At 38.0% G+C, this 10878-nt stretch overlaps 1 pseudogene; it reads right to left on the reverse strand.

The window, feature by feature from the left end:
• Positions 1 to 7945: 7945 nt before the first annotated feature.
• On the reverse strand, positions 7946 to 8291 carry LOC133046254 (large ribosomal subunit protein eL30-like; annotated as a pseudogene).
• Between the last annotated feature and the right edge of the window lie 2587 nt (positions 8292 to 10878).

The raw sequence follows: 10878 nt of genomic DNA on the forward strand, positions 1-10878 counted from the left end.
CTAAATATTTCCATAAGTGTGTCAATTATTTGTGTTTCTTCTGTGAAATATAAATTCATGTCCTTCTGAGAACAAAAGAATTGATTGTAGTAGCCATGGTAGGAGGGGTACTGAAAAACATTTCCTTGAGGGTCACTGAAGTTAATTTTATTATAAATTATACATGTACTCTGCTATATCAAGAACTTAATACTACTTATTTCTGATGGATAAAAATTTTAAATATTAAAAAAGAAAACCAAATAGTTCTGAGAAAAATTATGGATAATTTATATTTTCAGTAAATCTTTTAAAGGCCAGGTGGCTGTGGACCTGTCCACTCCCCTCCACCCCAGTAGGCTTCTTTCTGGCCTAGTTGTGAGAACTGAGATAATTTAGCACAAATCTGCCAACTAATAATTTTTCTTGAAAATCTGGTGCACAATTCACAAATACTATCTAAATTCTTATAATACTGCTGGAGCAAGTTGGTCACAAGGCCCCAGGACCAGCTCACTTATCCATAAGTTCACAGTCTGGCTTGATGATTTGTTGGCTTTACTACTGGTCTTAATTTCATCATCATTACTTACCGTTCATCAAAACTGACCATGCTGACTGAGAGCTTTACCAAATGACCCAACAAGAACTTGGGTTAATGTCCTTTCTAACATCTGTTACCTTGATGGGCTCAGAAAACAACTCAGACAGAACAAGGACCCAAAGTCACTATTGCACTTACGCATTTGCTCATTCAGTCCCTTACACAGTTTTTCCCCAGTGGGACTGGATATTGTGTAACCTTGGGCCTTTTGATTTTACGTAGAGGGGTCCACATCAGCCTCTACATTATCAACTGGGGGTAAAGTGGATAAAATTAAAAGTGCCATATATTTTTTCCCTCTTAATGATTTTTTTTTACAGCATAGCCTTCTTCTTTTTACTAAAAAAACTAAACAATACAAAAAGAAATACCAAAAAATTTTTTTGAGTATTTTTAGTTTTGTCTTTTCTAGATTTTCCTACAATAATAATATTAGAAGAAATTATAGAAAATACTAACCTCTGAAAACACACTCCTTAAGATTGCCCTAATGATTGCATTGTAAAGTCACTGGTCTCCATGTCCCCTGGACGCCCATTTGTCTGAAAGGCAACCCAGACATGTGTGTGGGGGAAGGGAGCAGGACAGGGAAAAGAGTGGTGGTGGGAAAACCTTAATCACAAATTCATGACAAAAATGTAAGATGGTAATGTTTCAAATAGAGTAGTGAATCATTTATACTGTAAAACCTTGATGGTAGCTGTCTTTCCTCAGTTCTTCTTATGGAATTTATTAATCTGTTTCCATGTGATATTACTTAGCTCTGCAATTAAATGTTCTGATACAAGTATCTAGTCCTGGATAAAATTTCTCCCTTTTAAATGAAGTTCCACTAGGTTATTAATAGCTCTTGATTCTCCAAACTCCTCTAGTTTACAGGAGAAATAATTTAATGAAGACTCATTTGGGTTGTGTAGCTTTGTTAATGTAAGTGAGTAATGTGTATTGATTCTTCATGGTGTAAAAATGTTATTCATTTTGTGCAAGAAAGTCGGTTAAAGAATTATTAATGACACAGTAATTGCTTTAAAAAATATGCCTTAATTAAAATGGTAAATTCTTTATTACATCTTTATTTTAATTAGATGTACAGAAAGACAATAATTTTTACAAGGAACCTTGTGTAAAATAAAATGATCTCATTTAAAAGCATTTCAAAAACTCTTTAGTGGTGCTCTCTAGAGAGGCAGTCGAGAACATCCTAAAGTAAAACTATTGTGACTCCACTTCCGATTGAAATAAAAGGTGTTATTCTGACTAAAATTAATAATCTTAAATAAAATATTTTACACTTTTCCTCCATACCAAGAAATTCCATTTCTTGAGCGTATTTTTAAAGGTTTGTGTACAGAGTGAAGTAAGTCAGAAAGAGAAAGACAAATATCATATATTAACACATATATATGGAGTCTAGAAAGATGGTACTGATGATCCTACCTACAGGGCAGCAAAGGAGGCAGAGACATTTTGGACACAGTCAGGGAAAGAGAGGGTGGGATAATATGAGAGAATTGCATTGAAATGTATATATTACCATATGTAAAATAGACAGCTAGCCAGTGGGAGTGTGATGTAGGACACAAGAAACCCAAAGCTAGTGCTCTGTGACAACCTAGAGGGGTAAGATAGGAAAGGCAGTGGCAGGGAAGTTCAAGAGGGAGGGAACATACGTACACCTAATGCCAGTTCATGTTGATGTATGGCAAAAATCATCACACTGTTGTAATTATTCTCTAATTATATATATATATAAAAGAAAAGCTCAAAAAGACAAGGAGGAAACAGACTTATTTTTATGGAAATTATATATCAACTAGATTCAACTTGTTTTTGCAGTTGCACTTTGCTCTATTTCTTCAATTTGCAAGACAGTGCTTTTCAGTGATTTGTCTGGAGTTGTATGTATAGAAAAACCACAACCAAAATCAATAACTGCCTTCTATTTATCATGTCACTCTGTTCTCCTTGCTTTTCTGTCTTTAATTTGTATGTGTAATTATCTGAGACAATGCTCCCTTGTGAATAATGATCACTAACTTGGAAAAGGTCTGTGTGGGGGTGGGGAGGCTGCTGGTTAACATTTGAGTGTAAATTTGGGGCCAGGTGCTAGATTGGGATCTCTCATGATTGTTAATTAATCCATGTGTGTGTGTATGTGTGTGCATGCGCTCAATTGTATCCAGCTTTTTGTGAGCTCCTAGACTGCAGCCCACCAGGCTCCTCTATCCTTGGAATTTTCCAGGCAAGAACACTGCAATAGGTTGCCATTTCCTTCTCCAGGGGATCTTCCTAACCCAGGGATTGAACCCACATCTCTTGTATCTCCTGCACTGGCAGGTGGATTCTTTACCACTGCACCACCTGGGAAGCCCCAATTAACTCTTAGAACAACCAAAACTGAGAAAATATGATTTCCATTTCATAGAGAAAGGAAAGGAAGGTTGAGAGCTGCAACCATTTTGATCATTTAAACCAAAGGTCTAAAAATTATGGCCCATGGGCAGTCTCCACCTTGCCATCAAATTTTATAAATAGAGCTTTATTGGAACATGGAGACAGCTATTTTTTTCTTATAACGATGAGTAGTCTAGGGAGAGAGATTGACCTGTCAAACCTAAAATACTTACTATCTAGCTCTTAGGAGGAAGTTTGCGGATCCCTGGTCTAACCCAGAGCTGCTCACACAATTGCATCTGCTCCCATTCATCAGACCCCATTGTGTAACATTGTTTAAAATTACATATCCTCTTTTCCAAGCATACTCTTCCAACTTCATACATTTTTCTCTTCTTTAATTTAAATTTTCTTAATATAGGAGTCTTTTTCCTATGAGCAACATTTCCTCTCTTTTCTGAGTGAGCTGAGATGACATGCCTCTAGCCTGTCTCTCTCATAGCTATCATTATTTATTTAACTCTGCTCAGGTTGTTTTAACTCAGCTTAGCATTTTCTGAAATGCTTTAGCTAGTAAGAGGATTCTTATAGCCAAGTATTGCTTCACACTGCTCTTCATATAATCTGAATTTCTTTTTAAAGTTTCCCAGAGGACAATGGTTATCTTACTGCTGGGGAAAGAGTCACAGGCATTTATAGTTCAGAAAAGCCAGCAGCTGCCATGTAATAAAAATCAGATCAAAGGAGCACCATGCCCAGCCAGAAAGCCTATATTTTTTTGTATGAAAAGAAAGAAAGAATCGGTTGATAGGGAGGGGTTTTCCCCACCTTAAGACACTTTAGTTGGTAGATCACATATGCCAGTTACAGCCTCTTTGCTCACAGACACTGCTTGTCATGCAGCGAAAGCTGCCACGCTCCACATTCACGTTCTGCAGGCTCAGTTAAGTAGACTAATTTCTTAGGTCCCCTACAGAGGAGGCCCAGACTGCCTTACATTCGTAGACCCTGAGAGGTTTTACATCCAAGAAGAGGAAGGCCACAGAAGTTCTCATTTGTCAAAAAGTGGTCAAAGGCAGTGAAAGGTGGAAGCATTCTGAGATGGTCATGAACAGGTTAATGGAATACTGAAAACAGAATACTGGAGTGGGTAGCCTTTCCCTGCTCTAGGGGATCTTCTCAAACCAGCAGTTGAACCCAGGTCTCCTGCATTGCAGGCAGATTTTTTACCAGGTGAGCCACAAGGGAAGCCCTGTACTGTAAAACCCTATGCAAAATTAATAATATTGTGAAAGACAGTGCAGTGATGATAGGACATAGAAGGTTCTTACATATGTATGTTTAATGTTTATGATTTTTAAGTTTTAAAAATAAATACATTAAGTTTATACAGAAAATAACATTTGATGATATATACCATGATATTAAGAGTGATTATCTTTGGGTGATAAAGACATGACTGACTCTAGATTTTATTTTTTTTATTTTATGCTATATTTTCCTAGAAACTACGAATTATTTTGCACTTCCCTAGTGGCTCAGATGGTAAAGAATCTGCCTGCAATGTGGGAGACCTGGAACTGATCCCTGGGTTGGGACGATCCTCTGGAGGAGGACATAGCAACCCACTCTAGAATTCTTGCCTGGAGAATCCCATGGACAGAGGAGGCTGGTGGGCTGCAGTCCATGTGGTCGCAGAGAGTCGGGCAGGGCCAAGCAACCAACCACAGCACAGCACATGTATTACTTTTGTCAGCACAAGACGTTTCCTTTCATGAGATAAAAGGACACAACTAGGAATGTTATGATAAACAGGAGAGGAAAACAAAGGCTCCCTCTCCTAAATAAACTTGAAGAGTTTTGGTATATATGTGATGTTTCTGCCATTGAGTTTGGAAAAAAAACAATCTTAGAAGCAGATTGCTTTTGCTGAGATGTGTTAAGAGAAAGGGTTTAGGTTGTTTCCTCTGAGTATTATAGAAGCATTAGGACAAACATTATATATGTGTATATATATATATATATATATATATTCTTTTAATAAAAAATATGCCATACTATCACTGATTGCTGAGTTACTCACTTTGGAGGTCCTTAGAGTTCCCCAGACTGTCCATGGACTGTGTTCTTTCTTGTTTGCATGACTTAACGCCCTCAATCAGGACCGTCTTATTACCCTTCTCTCCCTGGACCAGCTAAAACGTTGCCTCTTTTCTGTATCCCTCATAACCCCTTTCCCTACCTCTTATTCCCCACTAACTGGCATTCCCTTCCTGGTACTGTACTATTTCTATAACCGTTTCTGGATTAGATTGTATTTCCTTGTTTTTTTGTTTTTGTTTTTGCATTCTCTTTTCTTTTCTACCACATTGAGGGCAAACCCCAACTTAATCATTGTCACTTTTCCAGGGCTGAGAGGAAGTATTTGAATGGCCTGTAATTACCAAATAGCTCTGCTCAGCAATATTTCATTTCCATGAGTCTGCCAACCCAGCTCTTAGATGTGTTTTGCCTTGTTCCTCTTCTCTCAGAATTTTTAGAAGTGACCCAGATTCATGGCTGGAAGTGGAAGGGCTGATGGACCAAGAGTTCCACTAGAGTAAACTTGCCTAAAGTGGCACCTTCTACCAGTTTTTAAAGTAATATATTGATACAATGTTTATTAAAACTAAGATGAATAGATGCTAGAGAAAATAACAGGAACTTTGCAACTGAAACATTAATCTTTGTCCCCAAGACTCATAGGGAAGATAATCAAATGATGTTGCCATCTTGCCATTGTCCTCCTCCATAAACTATTGATTATATCGTATATTCATTCTCACTTCCCAAGCACTGTTTTGGGGGACTTTGCTCTACACTGACATAGGCAGGCCCTTTCAAAATTTAATCACGCTGGCCTCTGTTACCTACTTTCCTCTCTGCTAATCTGAAAAACATGAACAATTTACTTGAGGATTTTGTTGAGATGTCCTTCTTTGTGGCCTTATAAAAATGTGCAGTCTCTCTAGGGACTAAATTTTAATGCATAGCTATAAAACCAAAATTATTTATTGTTTCTCCTTTTTTCTGTATCCTTATTTTTTTGGTCTGCTTGATCTGCTAAAGATTTAGTGCAGTATGTTAAGAGCTCCACTAAGGAATATTTACAGTAAATTAACTGTTTAAGCTGAGCAAGGCCTTTAGTCAAGGAGGAGTTAGAGAAGAAGGATGAACTTGGTCCTTTGGACACCTCGGTGATCCTCAAAGATGTTAAGAAGTGTAGTAAAATGGGAGCTTAGGAGAGACAAGGATAGACGAGGGAAGAAAAGTCTTGATGAAGAAAGTCACATTGACCTGTTTGTGGAACACCTGCTATTCTTTGGCTTCTCAAAGTGATGCTAGCATCTTATTACTCATCAGCAAAAGAAGCAAAATAGTGATTTATAGACTGTTAATCAGCCAGGCTGAGGCCTTATTAAATTGTCTTGGTTCTCTGCTGCCTGGTGAGATAGATTATCCACTGTATTTATTTTCTGTCATTTATCAGACACCAACCACAAAACTTTCCTGGCTCTTGGAGCCCAAACTGAAGTTGAAATCAGAAGAAACACCCAACAAAAACAGTCATCTTGAGAAGCAAAACATACTTTGTCCTTTTTCCACAAGTTCTGTCTGTTTAATGTGCTTAAGTAATGAGTATTTTAGAGGGGGATGAATTAGGAACTCTCTGTGTAGAGAGTAGGAGATGACATTTCCATAGTGGGTTGCCCATATTTTACCTTAAACAGAAGAAAGAGAAAGATATAATTTGTAATCTCTTGCAAACAATAGCCTTCATGATGCATGAAACATTTTTATTGTCTCCTCTTCCTTTGGAACCTCAATCCAATATAATTTTCATGGACAACTAAATTAAGAATGATATAATAGTAATAATTACATGTATGCCAGGCATGTTTGAAGTATTATATATATATTGACATTTTTAATACTCAGTAGCATTTTTACAATTCTCCTTATGAAGAAAATGAGGCAAAGGGATATTTATACAAGATTAAACAGCTTTAAGTGTCAGAGCCAGGGTTTGAACCCAGGCAGTTTGCTGTAGACCATTAGGCTACCCCGTTTCTTAAACGACTGTTACATGTTTCATGTCGCTCTGATCTTCAGGCAAAGTGCAGTTCAAGAGGTAGTTACTGAGATTCTGTCGTGTGGAGGGCACTGGGCTAACTTCTTTGGCATTATTTTTTCTCAGGGAGAAATAAATCCATCTCTTAGTTTAAATTGGTTAGAGTTTAGTAGAGAGATTAAGACAGACATGCACAGTATACCTACAAAGTAGAAAGACATTCATGGTGAAAGAATAAGCAAAACACTATGACAATAAAGGTAGAACAAGTGGCAGTGGTCTCTAGCAAAATTTATCGACTGTGTTCTGTCTTTGCTTATCAGTTACAGATCCTTTTGTTGTGTTTTTCAATGTCCAGTATAAAGAAACAAAGACTTTATTGTCAATTGTTGTGCCTCAAAACTGAGCTTAATCCATCTGAAGTGTGTTACTCTTAATTTCAATGCTTATGTTGACTGTAAGGTTTGTAAAACTCGCTTTAGTACTGGCATGATATCACAAAACAAGGCAAATGTGGAAGACAGTGATAGCTTATAAATTGCACCTTATTTATTTACTTTAGCTCTTTTTGTTAACATCATTATTTCTCTTTCTGCCTTGCTCTGAGTCTTTGATTTCCCAGAGTATAAGAGTGTCGTGTACTTTTTGGTGTTTTGAGACAAGCTCAGTTTGTCTTTGCTCTGCAGGGCCTTAAATATTTCTGACAGTTTCCAAACCTTAACACAATTCAAAGTGTCACGGGAGGACACATGTCGGACTCTTGCTGTGATTATTGTCATAGAGGAAGGGCTCAATTATTATTATTTTTTTTGAAAAACCATCTCCAGTCAGTTTTATTAAGGAAAATTACACAAGATTTACTTTTCACCAGTCTGTTCTGGCATGCTTCTAATGATATCAGAATCACCTGGATCAGTGATAGCCAGTGTGCATACTCTGTAGTATTTTCCACATGCTGTGCCCAATTCAACATTATTGCTACTGTAGTGATGGACACCAGTTTTGGCCAACATGGCGTAATACTCTATATCAGATTTCCTCAAGGCTGGGCAGTTGTCGGCGAGTATAACCAGTTTCGCTTTGCCTTGTCTGCTCATTCTCAGTCTGCTTGTACCCCAGCACATACTTTCCACTTTTCATAAGCAGTTGGAGCCTAGGGTTGATTGACTCCAGTGACTTTTTCATTTTCTTTGTGGCCACCATCATCCTGCCTTAGGTGAGGGACACCCCCAACCAAGAGCAGCCTCCATGATGTCCGAGGAGTGAGAAAGGCATGCTCAATTATTATTGGTTGCTATTGCTGGGTTTGTTTTTGTTTTTGTTTTGTAGTTTCTGTCAGACTTCAAACCTCAAAAACCATTTCTGTCATACCCTCCTGATTTGAATTCTGTGACAAGAGCAGAGGAAGTGTGTCTGGCAAAGAAAGTCATGTAACACAAAGTTGGGAAACTATAGGTCATTTCGGTCAAGTCCAAATTGTCAAATTTGGTTGAGTATACTGGTGGGCTAATTGTGTATCCATGCATTCATGCCTGTGTGCTATTTCGCTTCCATCGTGTCCGACTCTGTGACCCTGTGGACTGCAACCTGCCAGGCTTCTCTGTCTGTCCATGGGATTCTCCAAGCAAGAAGTATGAGTAGGTTGCCATGCCCTCCTCCAGGATATCTTCCCAACCCAGGGACTGAACCTGTGTCTCCTGAATTGGCAGGTGGTTCTTTACCACTGAGCCACTTGGGAAAGCCCAATTGTGAATATGGACTGATAAAATAAATGCAAGTGTTTGACTGCATTTTGTGACTTTTAACATGTGAGTTGCTTACATCTGAGACAAACAAAACAGACCTGTCCTCTGAGAATGATGTGAAAAGTATGATTCTTTAAAATAATAGGCTTGCTGGGAAGTTAAAAAGCAATGGAATTGTATCTGAATTTTGAATCTACTTTGTCTTTGTATCTTATTCCAGACATTCTTACCTGATTCCATAGCTTGCCCCACACTAATAAGTATCTAAATCAGTTTCACTATGAATTTGGGTAAAACATCATTAGCTGCATCTGGAATGGGTTAGATGTGTAACATATTTCATAATTAAGTTTAAGTTATTTTTAGATTATTTGCTGTTTTGAATTATTTACCCCTCTGCTTTCAGTTATTGCAAAAAGAAAATCAAGATTTGACTTACTATTCATAAAATTCTGAGTTTATCTTCAAGGTGTTCATCCCCTAAAGTATACAAGTGGTATGAATAATTCCAATGCATATGTCAGCTTCTATGTGGTGTTCTAGGATGCACACATTCAATATGAACTGTGTTGAGATTCTGTTTTCCCTGGCTCAAGGCAAATATGTTCTTTGAAATGTAGATATGTATAATTAAATATGACTACTAGATTATGCGAATGAAATCTATTTTTCTTTGTAAAACAAGTTGAAAAACAGGACTTAAAGTATCTTGAGGTTTTCTTTTGAAGTCCTAGTTAGTCTATTTAAAAGCAACAATAATAGATATAATTATCTGCACCTAGAGTAGAATATACTCTAAAGTTTACTAATAAAATATTAACATGTTTAAGTATTTAAACATTTTATTAAAGAACAGTTACCAATCTTGTTCCTTCCATATATAGGGCTTAGTGGATATAAAGGGTCAGATTTTAAATGAACAAAACATACTTGTTCATAAGCATATTCATGATTCACAGGTATAAGCAAATTGAGTTTGTTGCTATGCAGATAAGCAAAATCTGTTGGTAAGAGTTGTTGATGGACGTTGAAGAGGCCAAACATATAAGAAGCCATCTTTTGAATAGGAAGAACATATTTATATTAGAAAGAAAGAGTATCCAAATTCATTGCCATGGTCATAGGTGTCACATGCACTTCTGATCTACTGCTCTGAGTCTAGTAACATCACGTGAGGGCTGCAGAAGGGTGTCGTGGACTCCAGCTCCAGAGAACAGGCAGGGCCAGGTGCACCTCAGCAGACACCTGTCTAGGATCGCCAGGGACCAGCAGAACAGGGGGCGTCTCCGTGGAGGCCAGTAAAGAATGAGGATGGACAATAGCCAGAATCATACTCAACATCTTTCCCCCAGTATTAAGATGGCAACTTAGTCACGACTGACCTTCACAAACCAGGGAAGGCAAGGAATAGGGGAATGCAGAAACAACTGGGCTTAAACAACAAAAAGAGAGTTATCCAAATAGGGTGGTATTGATGGAAGACGTGATATTCTAACCGGGAGCTGATGAGAAATACTCCTTTTGGGCGGGGAATGTTTATATCCTCATTCCACCTTCCAGTGTGTAGGCACTTTAAAATTGTTTCAAGGTCAGACCTTTATTGTTTTGTTTGCTTTATTATCTGAAGCAAAGCTTCATCAGGTAAAACTCAGGGAAATACAGGAGCAGAGAGGAGAAGGGTGAAAACCCTGGAGATACGGGAGGATGCGGTGAAGCCAGGGAGATTTTCTCCAAAGAGAAGTTGTTTGAGCATTATCTCAGCATCAGGAACCTGGTGATGGTAGAGGAAATGCCAGAATGCAGGTATCCTTGCTTTTATTTCAGTGTCCTTTACACTGCACCGTCTGTCTTCCTGCCAACCTGCTAGAGCCAGTCTACTCATTACCTGGCACCAGGCACAGAATAATAAATATAAGCGTTCCTCCTGTAAGAAAAGAAAATCTGACCAGTTGTAGATTTGATTTTATTACCGGAGAGCAAAGCAAATTCATACAAATCACAGAGTGGCTCAGAGCGCTAGACAAGAGGAACACATCCATCACCAC

This window comes from Dama dama, chromosome 24, assembly GCF_033118175.1.
Source record: "Dama dama isolate Ldn47 chromosome 24, ASM3311817v1, whole genome shotgun sequence".
Classification (NCBI taxonomy): Eukaryota; Metazoa; Chordata; class Mammalia; order Artiodactyla; family Cervidae; genus Dama; species Dama dama.